The sequence below is a fragment of the Chelonia mydas genome, chromosome 10 (genome assembly GCF_015237465.2).
Source record: "Chelonia mydas isolate rCheMyd1 chromosome 10, rCheMyd1.pri.v2, whole genome shotgun sequence".
Classification (NCBI taxonomy): Eukaryota; Metazoa; Chordata; order Testudines; family Cheloniidae; genus Chelonia; species Chelonia mydas.
In genome coordinates this window covers 60,410,233-60,422,900 of record NC_051250.2, presented here as the reverse complement: position 1 = coordinate 60,422,900, position 12,668 = coordinate 60,410,233, and positions in this window count along the sequence as shown.

Here is a 12,668-nt window from a genome sequence, read left to right as displayed (position 1 = left end):
AAGTTCAGGAGGCTTCAGATCAGGTCTCCTGTTTTGTGCCCGTCTTTTTTTATGTGACAGAGGAGCCGAGGCTGTAGATTAGAAGAAGCAAGAGCAGTTATTTCCAACCCCAGACTTTATTAACATTTGTTGAGCACTCTGAAGATGATAATTAAATACACTTTACAATGTGTTCCCTTTGGCAGAGGATCCAATCCACGTTTATAATCATTACATCAAGTTCACTTTGGCAGTGTTACTGGCTGTTTCTCTCACCTTATTTTTCCTCTCTCTCCTTATCATTTTTATCACTTATTTATATTGCAGTGGTGTCTGGAGGCCCCACTCAGAATCCAAGTCTCACTGTATTAGGTGCTGCACAAATGTGTAGGTGAGGTACAAACACTATGCTTGACACACACACTCTCCGTCTGTATGTTCCCTGCACATGGGTATGTATTTCTATGTATACCTAAATGTGTGCATGTACATGAACACTCACAAATATATATATGGTGGGTGAAGAGATGGCAAAAAAGAATGAATAGATCATGAAGCAAAATAAACTAATACTTAATTTCACAAATATGGTTTGAGGTTTCCCAAAGATGCCAGCGAAGCACAAAGAGAAATGAATTAGCTTAGTCCTAACCATAAAAGTCATCAGCATTCTTGATCTTGTTACTATGTTTTATCTGAACTCTAGCCTACAGGCATATCACCTTGTGTTATGATTTTTACCAGTCCCAGTAAGAGAAGCAGAGTCAAGTCCAGTCTGGGTTCACATCAGAACTCCAAGGAAACTGTAGCAGTGGAGCTGGTGACCCTGGCATGCTAAGCATGGTGATGGGAGGTGGGGAAATGAATCGGCTGCTGCCTTGTGGATGATGTGAAGCCAAATGCCCAACCATCTGATGCCATTGAAGATCCTTGGCACTATCCACAAGAACACGTCAACTGGATTTCACTCAGTTGTCACTTCTCCTAAAAACACTGGTGTGTAACGTCAGTGGTTGTAGAATACTGAATCTCGCCATGGAGACGGCTCCATTTCAGTAGTGGGGGAAGTGATCCCAATACACTTTGTCAAGCACTTTGGGGTTCTTACAAATGAAAGGCGCTATATAAATGTCAGGTATTATAACCACTTAGGAGAAATGTTGCCACTTATTCCTCTGGATTTACTGTTGAACATGTAGAGATCATAGCCATTGCAAGTAATTGCAGTAAGAACAGCATCTCAAAGGCAGCAGTCTGTGTAGTTTGTTCTGTATTCTGCTTTTTCCTTCTCTGTAATGAGAGGTCGCATACTGATAAGTGGGAGGAATTTTTTGACAATACAGTTATGGAGAAATAGCTACTTTCCACATTATATGGTCAAGGGGCAACTCTCAGAGTTATTTACATGCCTTCATCTTGTACATTCTAGGAATACAGAGCAGATGTCAGCAAAGAGTAGGTTGCTTTTGATGCTGCTTTTTTCAGAATAATGTAATAAAGCCAGCTCCCCATAGAAAAACATCCTTTACAATAATTTGCTTTATATATCTTTACATATTGGTTTGCATTTTATTAATTAGTTTCAATAGGTTTCATTCAATTCATTGTATGCTTTCCCAGAATACCTGTGCTATATTTCTATTTATAGTCCTTATTAAGTTAAAACTCCCATTTACTCTAAATACACTAGTGTAAAATCACTCTACTCTGCATTTTGCTTAGCATAACAGAGCTGAACATGGCCCATTATAGACTTTAATGGGAGTATAACCAGGCAGACTGTTTTGCCAGATGGATTAGTAATTTCAGGCTGCTTGTGTTCTCCCCTATGGCTCTTATTGCTCACAGCTATAGTCCAGCAAATCAAACAGGTTTTAGAAAGCCAGAAAAAAATCCTATTCTAGGCTATCACTTGAACCCTGTATCAACTCAGTGTAAAGTCCTCCTTACTCCACCCCCCACCTTTTGCTAGTGGCTCCCATGTAGCTACTCTTATAGACTTTTTGCCTTCCTGCTGAGGTATCTGATTGGCCCACAGTCTCCATCCTTGCCTCATTATCTTCTCCTGAACACCTGAGCAAGGAGAGGGCAAGGACAAGCTAGAATTAACCCCCTGATTGCTGCTGACCAAGAAGTGCCTCTGAGAGCTTAGCCCAAGTAAAGGCTTGGTGAGGATTAGGGCTAAGACTGTCTAATGGAATAAAAATCTTATAATCTGGGGAGTCTGGTTGGTTAGAAGCTTGGGCTAGATCCTCAAAGGCACTTATGTGTGGCAGGGATCAGTGCTGCAGAGTTCCCACATTTCAGTTGCTTTTCACTGGACTATAGAACCATGCTCTCTGGCCCTTTCTATATTTAATTACTTATACCCCATGGAGAAGCTTTGACAGGCAAGACTGAGACACTCCCAGAATATCCCATAGCCCAGTGGTTAGGGCTCTCACATGAGAGGTAGGAAACCCAAGATCAACTCCCTTCTCTTCAGCAGAGGGGAGAATTGAACCCACATCCTAGACATGAGCCCTAGCCACTAGGCTAGATATTATAAGGGGGCCAACTGCCAGCCTTTTGGTGTGGCATTAGGTGTGCACTGAGAATACCTACCAAAGCCAGCTCCCATAGGTGAGATAGGTGGGGGAACACCCAGTCTGAGAACCGTGCTGGGGCTTAGGCATTAGATAGGCAGCCAGGTGCCTAGACTGAGGGAGCTGGGTGTGTGCTCACTAGCAGAAATGTAGTCCACCGATGGGAATTTAACAGTGAAGGTGCCTCAGTGGCATCTGCGCAGGAGTTTGGAGGATCTCAGTGGCACCTAAAATGGCAGTTAGACCTAAGTCCTTTTGGATCTAGCTATGGGCCTCTGCTACGGTCACTTTGCTCCACTGGAGCTTTGCAAGGAGACCTTAAAGTAGCTCTGAAGGGGCTGCTGAGGATTCCCCTAAGCCCCACAGCACAGTCCATGAAGGCATCAGCGGAAGACCCCAGAACTCCACAGCTGCTCTTACTGGTGTCAGGGTCAGGTACACATCCCCAGTAGGCTTAGGATCAAGGAAAACTAAATGTTGCTGAGATCCTTCTTTGCATCCCCACACTCACCTGCACCAGGCATAAGATCAGTGCAGCTGAAGATTGTCCCGAAAGTCAGTGGGAGTCGAAGGTGCTTTGCACCTCAGAGGAGGTACTCAACACTTTGCAAAAATGGTTGCTCCCTATGCAGATAGCCACAAGCCAGTCCTCCTAGAATACTAGGTCTTAATAACTGTGAGATGTGCCATGCTACATATAATTGCCCTGCATGGATTTACCACAAGATCTCAGATTGTATCTTGGACATTGATGTCTCAGTAATTTGGCCATTTTAAATATATTTATTCCTGCAATGGGGACTGTTACTAAGGTAGTTTACTTCTATTTTATTTTTGCCTTATTACCATTTATTTGTAACTGTGATGGGGTGTCCACTCCACACAGGACTGCAAGGGGTTAAGGTAGCCAGGGAGGCCAATTAACTCCACAGGGTAGACCTGGAGGAGTCAGGGAGCAGAGAAGGAAGTGATTGCAAGAAGTGTGCAGGAACAGCCAGGTAAAGGGCTGTAGCCTGAGGCTGCTGGGAAAGGGTGGATACTCCTACAAGAAGGGAAGCGTGTTTGGTGACTGCAGAATGCTACAGTTACTCCTGGGGAAGAGGAAGGAGGCTTTGAGAACTGGCAGACCAAGAAAGAGAAGGGAACCAGTGGTAGGAAGCAACCCAGGGAAAGAGCAGTGAGGCTAGAGAGAGAAAGCTCAGACTGCTGAGGTGAGGGTCCCTGGGCTGGAACCTGGAGTGGAGAACAGGCCTGGGTTCCCCTGCCAGCTACTGAGAGAGTGGCACCATGAGACAATGAGAGGGATGATGAGGAAAAACTGCCTAAGACAGATGGGACATTGCTAACCCAGAAGAGGGGGGACTACTGAGTGACTCAGCTGGAAGGCTGAGTCATGAAGAGGATATGGCGGTTCCTGGAATGAGAGAGACGCTGTAGGCCTGTGAGAGAGACAGAGTGCGAGTGTGCAAACTGTGGAAGGGGGTGTTGACCTCAGAGTGACCAAGAGGGGGCTCCAGACCAGTGGTGAGTGAAGAATCCCTGTGATAGTAAGTGACCCAGTCTCATTGAAACCAATGAAAGTTCTGCCACTGACTTTTTGATGAGAACAAAAGGAAGCTCAGAATGAATATGCTGAGAAAAGCAGGCATTTTTTGTCACATACAAAACAATCACTAAGGAAAGAAAGATTGGCAGTATAGCAGAACCAGTGAATCTGAGATGTATGCTTAGCTTTGGGGGTAGGCCAAAAAGATGGAATAATGTAGTGTTAAATGCTTCATTGGGTGAAAGGAGAATAAATAAGGAGCCAACAGTAGCAAAGTTTCTTTATGAAAAGAGTAGAGCAGTTTCCATGCTTTGGTCAGAGCAAGCCCCAAATTGAAACACATAGAGGGGTAGTTTGAGAGGTGACTGGAGAGATGAGAGAAGCACTCTGGGAACTCTGCTACAAAAGGGACCATTAGAGTTGCATGTACAACATTACAAATACACCTTGTAACAAGAGTGATGCCCCACAGACATGACATATCTTTTGAATGTAAACTTGTGAAAATATTTAGTTGCACAAACACACAAGCAGATCAAGATAGCCATTCATCAGTTTATTAGCCAAATATGACAGGTAATGGATCAACCTAAATCTTCCCAGGAATTTATTTATGAAAATGACTAAAGAACCTCTGTAACTTAATCACTTGTCACTGTAACTGTCTGACTGCCTGTTAATTGCTTGCGCGACTCCCAAATTGTCAGACCAAAAGACTATCCAGTGATTCATTGGGCTGTCACCCCACATAACTAAAGCAACAAATATAAGAAACTGTTCCTGGAATGAATCTTCACTTGTGGTGTCTTCTCTGATGTCTTCTCTCAGTACACAATCCATTAAAATCATTCAGCAACGTCTTAAACAACTCAATCCTCACTGTGGCAGATCTCGAGTTCCTAAAGTGCAGGTATACTCTGAGAAGTGACTAAAAATGGCACTGATTCAATATTTATTGCTTTTTCAGAGTCTCCGTATCCTATTTTCTCAAGTAAATAGGTGGCTTGTCTAATTCTAGGCCTACAAATTTTATCTATGTCTGGTATTTATATGGCTGCCTCCTTTACTGTGGTATTTAGGCACCTCACAATCTTTAACGTATCCCATGATAGAGATTAAGAACCCCCGAGAGGTGTATCTCCCTGAGAGGCAGAAGCTAGGTTGATGGGAGAATTGTCCCATTGATCTAGCACTGTCTACAAGGGGGCTTACTCAGTTACACTGTGGCATAGGGGTATGGAGCATTTATAAACGCACCATTGTTTTTTTCTTGACCATTTCCATGACCATGGTCACACAGTGAATACTATTCCCCTCATGGGATTTATGACTGGACATATGCCGCTGTCCAGAACATTCATTATCAAATTTATAATTGCTTTTTCGGTGGTACTCTGCACAGCAGCCAGTTTGGGGACTGGAAAGCCCACCAGCTGCATGCTGAAATGGTAATGGAGTGTCCAACAACACACAGCGATTCTCTCCTATTTCCCAGCTGGATGTACTGCTAAAATATACCTGGCCAGATCAAGTTCAGTGCCAAGCTTCTGCACTGTGTAGCAGAGCAGGGGGCACCCAAGTGGGAGATACAGCTCCCTGAGTCTATGCCCAGCCCCAGCATGAGTTACAGTAACCCCAAGCCTGCCCTAACCTGCAGCAGCTGGCACTGCTCCCCAAAAGAATCAGTCAGCTGAGGATAGTTAGAGCCCAGTGGGCTCCAGCTATGCCTTATTGCTGTTCCCTGCAAGGGTCTGCTATGCCATTCAGCTATGTTGGGTCTATGAAGACTCCCCCCAACACACCAGGGGAATCACTTTCAGAGCAGATAGGGCTGAATTCTGCCCCCTTTGCTTTGCTATGAACATGCAGCTAAGCAGACGTATACCTGTCTGCTTTAGCGAGCAGGCTACATTTAATACACCGTGCAGAGGGGCACCATCCTGGGAGAGCTCCAGCAGGAATTGTGCCCCAGTGCATCAGGAGGCTCTGAGGGCAGCATCCTAAATCTACCCCCCAGCTTCATTTTCTGGTGCCTTTTTTCATACTTAATTATTTGAATTGTGGTAACACCTAGCAGCCCCGGTCATAAACCAGAATCCCTTTGTGCTAGATGCACAAATGCAGAACAAAGACAGTTCCTGCCCCAAAGAGATTACAGTCAAAGTCATTCCCAGTACAGGCTCTGCCACCAGTATTACTGGTAGCTGTTGTGAGCCTGTGTGATGGGAACTATTATCTCTTTGGGCATTTGGCCTTCTTGCTACTCCAGCTGCTACTGAACTCAAAGCATTGAGGGAAGTAGCACAGATTTATCCACAGTAAAAGTCACTTGCCAAATAACCACCCTCCCCCTCCACCATTTAAAAAAATGTTTTTCTATTCCAAGGAACTGGAAGCGAATGTGCTTTCCTGAGTTTGCCCATTCTGCTGCTCCTGTGTCTCTAGTCACCTGTGCAATGCCTGCTTTTATCCATCATGGCCTGAAAATGCTCCCACAAAGCCTCAATGAGGTTTCAGCTGATGCTGCAAGAGACAGAGGCTGTCACATGCTTAGTTTCACTGCTTCTCTTTCCAACCCTCTGTGCTCGCACCCAAAGTAAACATGAGACAGCAGACGGTTCTACCCTATGTCAAGTTAATAGGATGTGGACCCTCACACTGGGCTTTGCAGGATAATTTATACTATCTTCTATAAAGTACTATGCTTAGCAGAGCCCATAGAGCAAGAGTCCATGCTGTGCACCCAGTTATCTTTCCCTGTCCATCTTCTTTGTCTTTATCATGGACAACAACCTGCATAACCAACATACTCCTACCCCTAGCCTTTGCTATTTCATAGTCACCCCAAAGAGAAATAAAAGAAGGGAATGCCCTGCTAACTCTTCACCTGCTTTGATCCCCCAGAGAACCAGTCTTGTGCATGAAATCTAGCAAAGCAGAAAAATACTGGTGATTTAATGACCATGAACCAAATACAACAAAATGCACAGAGAACAAAATGTGATTTATATTCAAATTAATAGATATGATACATTGTCAGATACTGTAGAAAGCCTTTTAAATATAGCTATTGTGATGTCATATGCTGCTTCAAGATATATGCAATCATGCTGATATTAATCTTAAGATCAGCATTTTATGTCATGTCAACAAATATTCTTGAACAATGTGTTGTGGAATAAAGCTTCACTGAAAGCTGATGTGAATTTCAAGGCTTGAGTGTTGCTGCCATCTACATGGCAGGAAGACTATACACCAAAACAAACAACAGATGCATTGCATTTTCTGGGGAGATCTGTAGAGAGTCTGCCTGTCAAATTATATATGTTAGAGCTATGAAAATAAATTACCTGCTTTTTACTATTTTGATACTGTACATGGGAAATCCACAGTGACATTTAGTACAAAGAGCAACTTACCAAAATCCCTAGGGTTCAGAAGTCTGCACATTATTTTGCAAGGTTTGAAGGATAAAGGAAAATAGAGTGAATTATATTTTGTTCACAATGTTCTTTATATTTTTGCTGAGTAACTGTAACAGGAAATCCACCCTTATAGCATTGAAAAAACTATCAGCCTTGTTTTGCATGGAACAGTAGTGGACATAGTAATGCTTAAATGTATTTATCATTGAGATGCTATTTTGCCTGCTTGTTTCCAGTGGAAATTTTTCCCAAGACGGGACAGCAGAATCCACTCCTAATTCTCCATGATTCTTCACGTAAACTCACAGTACAACCATCTCTGCTTTAGTTAAGCTTTTTAAAGGTACATAGATGAAAAACAGAGGTACAGCTGAAGTTTTATTCTCTAATTTGGACAACAATTTTGTTTACAACCTCATGCTGAAATCTTCCTGCAAACATTACTAAACTTGATAATCTTCTATAATCAGAAGTGATATTTAATAAACTGCATTGCTTCATCTCGACTAACTGTATTGTTTATGCTTCTTGGCTGTCACATCTGCCCTACTATAGAAATGTTTGTGCAAAGCAGGTAATTGTGCAGGCATTTGGGAGTGCATCTGCACTTGCATACACTTGGCCTTTTTCAACAGGTGCCATTCAGAAGTGCAAAACTTATTGTATGTCTTAGTGAGAGAGGATCCCTGAGTCAGTCATTGGTTAAGCTTCATGTTGCAGCAGATTGGAAATTACTGCCCTTAAATTGAGGTTATGGATTTGGAAATTCACATGCTAATATTGGAGCTGTAGTAATAACGTTAGACTCTGCACATTCAGGCTCTAAAAAACAAAGCAAAACTATTATGAATATAAATGCTCTCATGATTTCTTAAAAATTTCATTGACTTGGCTATTCCCTTTCACAGGGAAAACCTACAGGAGGGGAAAAGGGGGGAGGATCAGCTCATGGAGTTTCTTCTGCTAACACAGGGGAAAGATGCATGACCCGTAAACTCAGCAAAAATCTTTGTCCTGTTTGAGAACCAGGCTTCTGTCTTCACAGATCTCAAATCAGTAGTAGCATAGAGAGCTGTCCCACTGTGGGGCTCTCTGGCCAATCCCTCAGACCTGGCAGCACAATGACCTCAAGCCCTGTGTTCCCACTGCCCCTCTCTCTCGAGTCTGCACTGTAACTGCCATACTCTTCCAAAGGGAGGCGAAAACACTATGGAGAGGTAATGCTGCTTATTCCATCGGAGACACCCTGCTGCACACTTCTTCTCTATATGCCCCACCCCGTGTGCTTGCAAAAGAGCTTTCAGAGGGCTGAGGTTTGAAAACATTGCACAGACCAATTACTCTTCCCCTTCTCTTTGCACACAACACCTTAGTTATGTGCACACTGCTTCCTTCTACCAACATAACTGGAGGGGAGCATCTGTGTAACAGTTCCCCAGTCGTCGACGGGCGGGATCCAATTTGGGACCTCTGCAGCTTAGTGCATGTGCAAGGGGACTGTTGCCCCCTTACTAACATTCAGTGGGGGTGTTTTAGTTGCTAGCTCCCAGTACTAAAAAGGGAGAAGGGTCGATGGGGAATCGGGACCCTGAGACTGCCAGTCCCTAGGAGCAATGGGGAGAGGCCAATGCTCCAGGTCAGCCTGAATGACAGGGCGGGCAGGCTAATCAGGAAGTCAGGAGGCCAGGGAGGTCCCCTCCTCTGTGTGAGCTGGATTTGCCTGGGTCAGACAGAGTGGGGCCGAGCTAAGGAGAAAGCGGGGGCCCAAGCTAAGCTGGGGAGCAGAGCTGTGCCAGATCCAGAGAGAGCAGACCCTGTCCTGGGAGCAGAGCTGCAGCCCCAAAGCTAGAGGCACAGCCCAGAGAGAGCAGACTTGCCCTGGGAGGAGAGCTGCAGCAATCAGAGCCAGAGGGGCCAGAAAAGCAGCCCAGGAAGCAGGTCAGTGCTGGGAGCAGAGTCACAGAAGCAGCCTGCAGAGCAGACCTGTCCTGGGAGCAGAGCTGGAGCAACCAGAGGCAGAGAGGCCAAAGAAGCAGCCCAGAGAGCTAGAGGCAGAGCAGCAGCAGTGCAGAGACCGAGTGGTGCAGCTGGGGCTGGAGCGGTCCGGAGCTGGGTGCCGTGAGCAGCTGGGGAGAGCGAGGGGGACCCTGGACAGCAGGCCCAGCACAGGGAGACGCCTCAGCCAAGAGGCTCTGCAGGCCAGGCTTGGATCGTAACCCTGACAGGGTAGGGCGACACTGGGAAGAAGGGTCCTACCATTTAGAGCCTGAGAGCGTGTGGCCCCCACCAGAGCAAGTGTCCAACCCACAGCATCCCTGCAGCACAGCCAGGGCCTGAGAAGGAGGCCTGGGACTTACAAGGAACAGACTGTGAACTGCCCTAGAGACACTGTTTGTGATGTTCCCTGCCACAGAGCGGGTTGATGTGTTTCCTTTAACCTTTCCCATTTTTCCTTATTCTTTTTAAAATTAATTGTTGATTAAATAACTTGCATTTGCTTTAAATTGTATGTAATGGGTCAGTGGGTCAGAGAAGTGCCCAGTGCAGAGAGAGAGTACCCCAGAGTGGGGACACCCTAGCCCCTGTCCTAGGTGACCACAGCAGGGTTGGGGGTCGAGCCCCCCAGGAATCCTGGGCCCAGCCTTGTTGGGGTTACGCGGACTCTGCCAGACAGGAGAGTAGAAGGGGAGTCCTCAAGGGCAGGGAGGCCACTGGGTAAAGGAAATGGGAGCAAGGACTTGGATCCTTTTGCTAGCCCACTTCACCGGGGTAGTGCAGAAGCCAGGAAAGTTCCCCACAGTAGTGGGACTATTCCCCCGTTTACATATGAGCCTCTATTGCATGAGCTAAAAGCCAACTGGCTGTTAGCTAAGGCTATAGAGCAGACTCATTAATTGCTTTCTCTCTCTCTCTAAGAGGTCTTGGTGACACTGGATGGGACAAAACACCACACGCAGGTGGTGCCTGGGTCACATCTGCACCTCTGAAAGCAGCAGACTTAGTATTATTATTAAAATGTTTCCCTGGAACACTCAAACACAACAGCATTGTGCAAGTACATATAATCCTGAAATTTGAAACAATTGGTGTTCATTTCACTTTTCAAGCTTAAAAATAAGTCAACAGCACATCAGAGATCAAACTGCTGAATTCTGGACTGTTAATAATACGGATCCTAATCCAAATATTGCAATGTTTGGATCTGAGAATTTGAAGCAGCCCATTAGAAGAGACAGGGGCCAGTTGCAAGATTCTGATCCATATCCACATTTGGACTGGAAATTCCAAGTTTCAAAAGGGTTCTTAAGACTGGAATTTTGGTTTGGACCCATCTCTAATTAAAAGTAAATTCTATTTTAAGGTATTTTTTAAAAATCATGCAATGGATTATGAGTAAAATTTTCAAAAAAATGACCAAGTGACTTAAATTGCTAAGTCTCACTGACTTATGAAGATTTACTTATGAAAAATACTTATAACTTTTGAAAATGGAACTTAGGCTGCTAGCTCACCTGGGCATTTTTGAAAATTTGATATAACTACAACCCTGATAAGGACACTAAACTATGACTTTTATCTTGATGGAGTCCCTTTAACTTAATACAATTGAAAAATACATTCGCAAACACCTTGTAACTTCCTTATAAAATCAAAATTATCTAATAAGTATCACTGCAAAGGTGCGCCAGATTGTATTAGAGTAGGGATGTTTTTCTTAGCCATTGTGGCTCATGTATACTGCTCGTAAATGCAGGATGTTAATGCATATTTCTGTATATAGCTGTAAATTGGTTGAGTAGGTACAAATATGTTGTCCTCAGCAAAAGTTGGTCTTCCGCCTCTGTTGGCATGCCTGGGTGTTTAAAAGGCATCCAAACACCATTTGGAAATACCCTCCAGGACAATAAATGTACCTAATAAAAAAGTTAATGCATTACCTTGCAGATACTTGCAATTATAATTAGCAAAAGTGAATAAACAGTGGCATGCAGAAGCATGTGCCAAACACCAATCTTCACTGCAGAAAGCATTTCAAAGTGTTATCAGTATTGGCAGTCTGCTGGTATGCAGTGCTTTGTAGAATTAAAAGCAAGCAATCAAACATCATGTTCCACAAATGTAATTGTTACCACAACACTACAGGATGTTGTGGACAATACTAATTCATTGATCTATGCAACTTCCTTTGACCCAGCAATGCTTTTTGGAAGAGAGAGACTACTACTTTGGTGGAAACAGTTTTTGGCCCAATTTGCAGCCTTTACATTGAAGAAGGGGATGAAGTGAGTAAGGCTTTGTCTACAGTACACTGCTTTTAGTGATACAGCCATGCCGCTACAGCCGAGCCGCTAAAAGGCGTGCAGTGTAGCAGGAGAGAGCTCTCCCACAGACAAAAAACTTCCACCCCCAACGAGCGGCAGTAGATTTGTTGGCAGGAGAGCGCTCCTGCCGACAAAGCGTTGTTCACACCATCGCTTTTCCTCGACAAAACTTGTCTTTTGGGGTTGTTGTGGTGTTTGTTTTTTTTTTAACACCTCTGAACAACAAAAGTTGTGTTGTTCACTTGCCAGTGTAGACAAAGCCTAACTCTACTCAAGGGCAGTAATAGTTACAGAATTCAGAACTGGATCCTTAGATAGGGATGTGACTATGCAGCACAAAAAAAAGAAAAGGATGATAAAAGGTGCACTAATACAACACATGAACATGGCTGCAATTCTCATAAAATGCCAAGATGATGCATTTTACAGAAGAAATGGAAATGTTGTTAGAAGGATCATGGCTTAAGCAATACCTCTGAAAGCATCGCTACCTACAGAAGCAAAATATCAAGATCTGGGCTTCTGCTTACAGAAATAAGCGACAGCCATTAAGAATAGAGGGTGGTGAAGGCAAGAATAGGGCCTACGTGCTCACTCACATTTGGATTACTGTCTGCCATCTGTGAAATTGCATATAACATATTTTGCTAGGCGTAGTTATAAATTAATCATGTTTTACATTCTCACTGTTTGCTTTTCTGCTTGTATCACTGTAAACACTGAGAGGTAGATTAACCCTGGATTTTTCTCAGCTGACGATATGGGTCATATCCTGCTTTCAATTACACCTGTGTAAATTTGGAATAAAGTC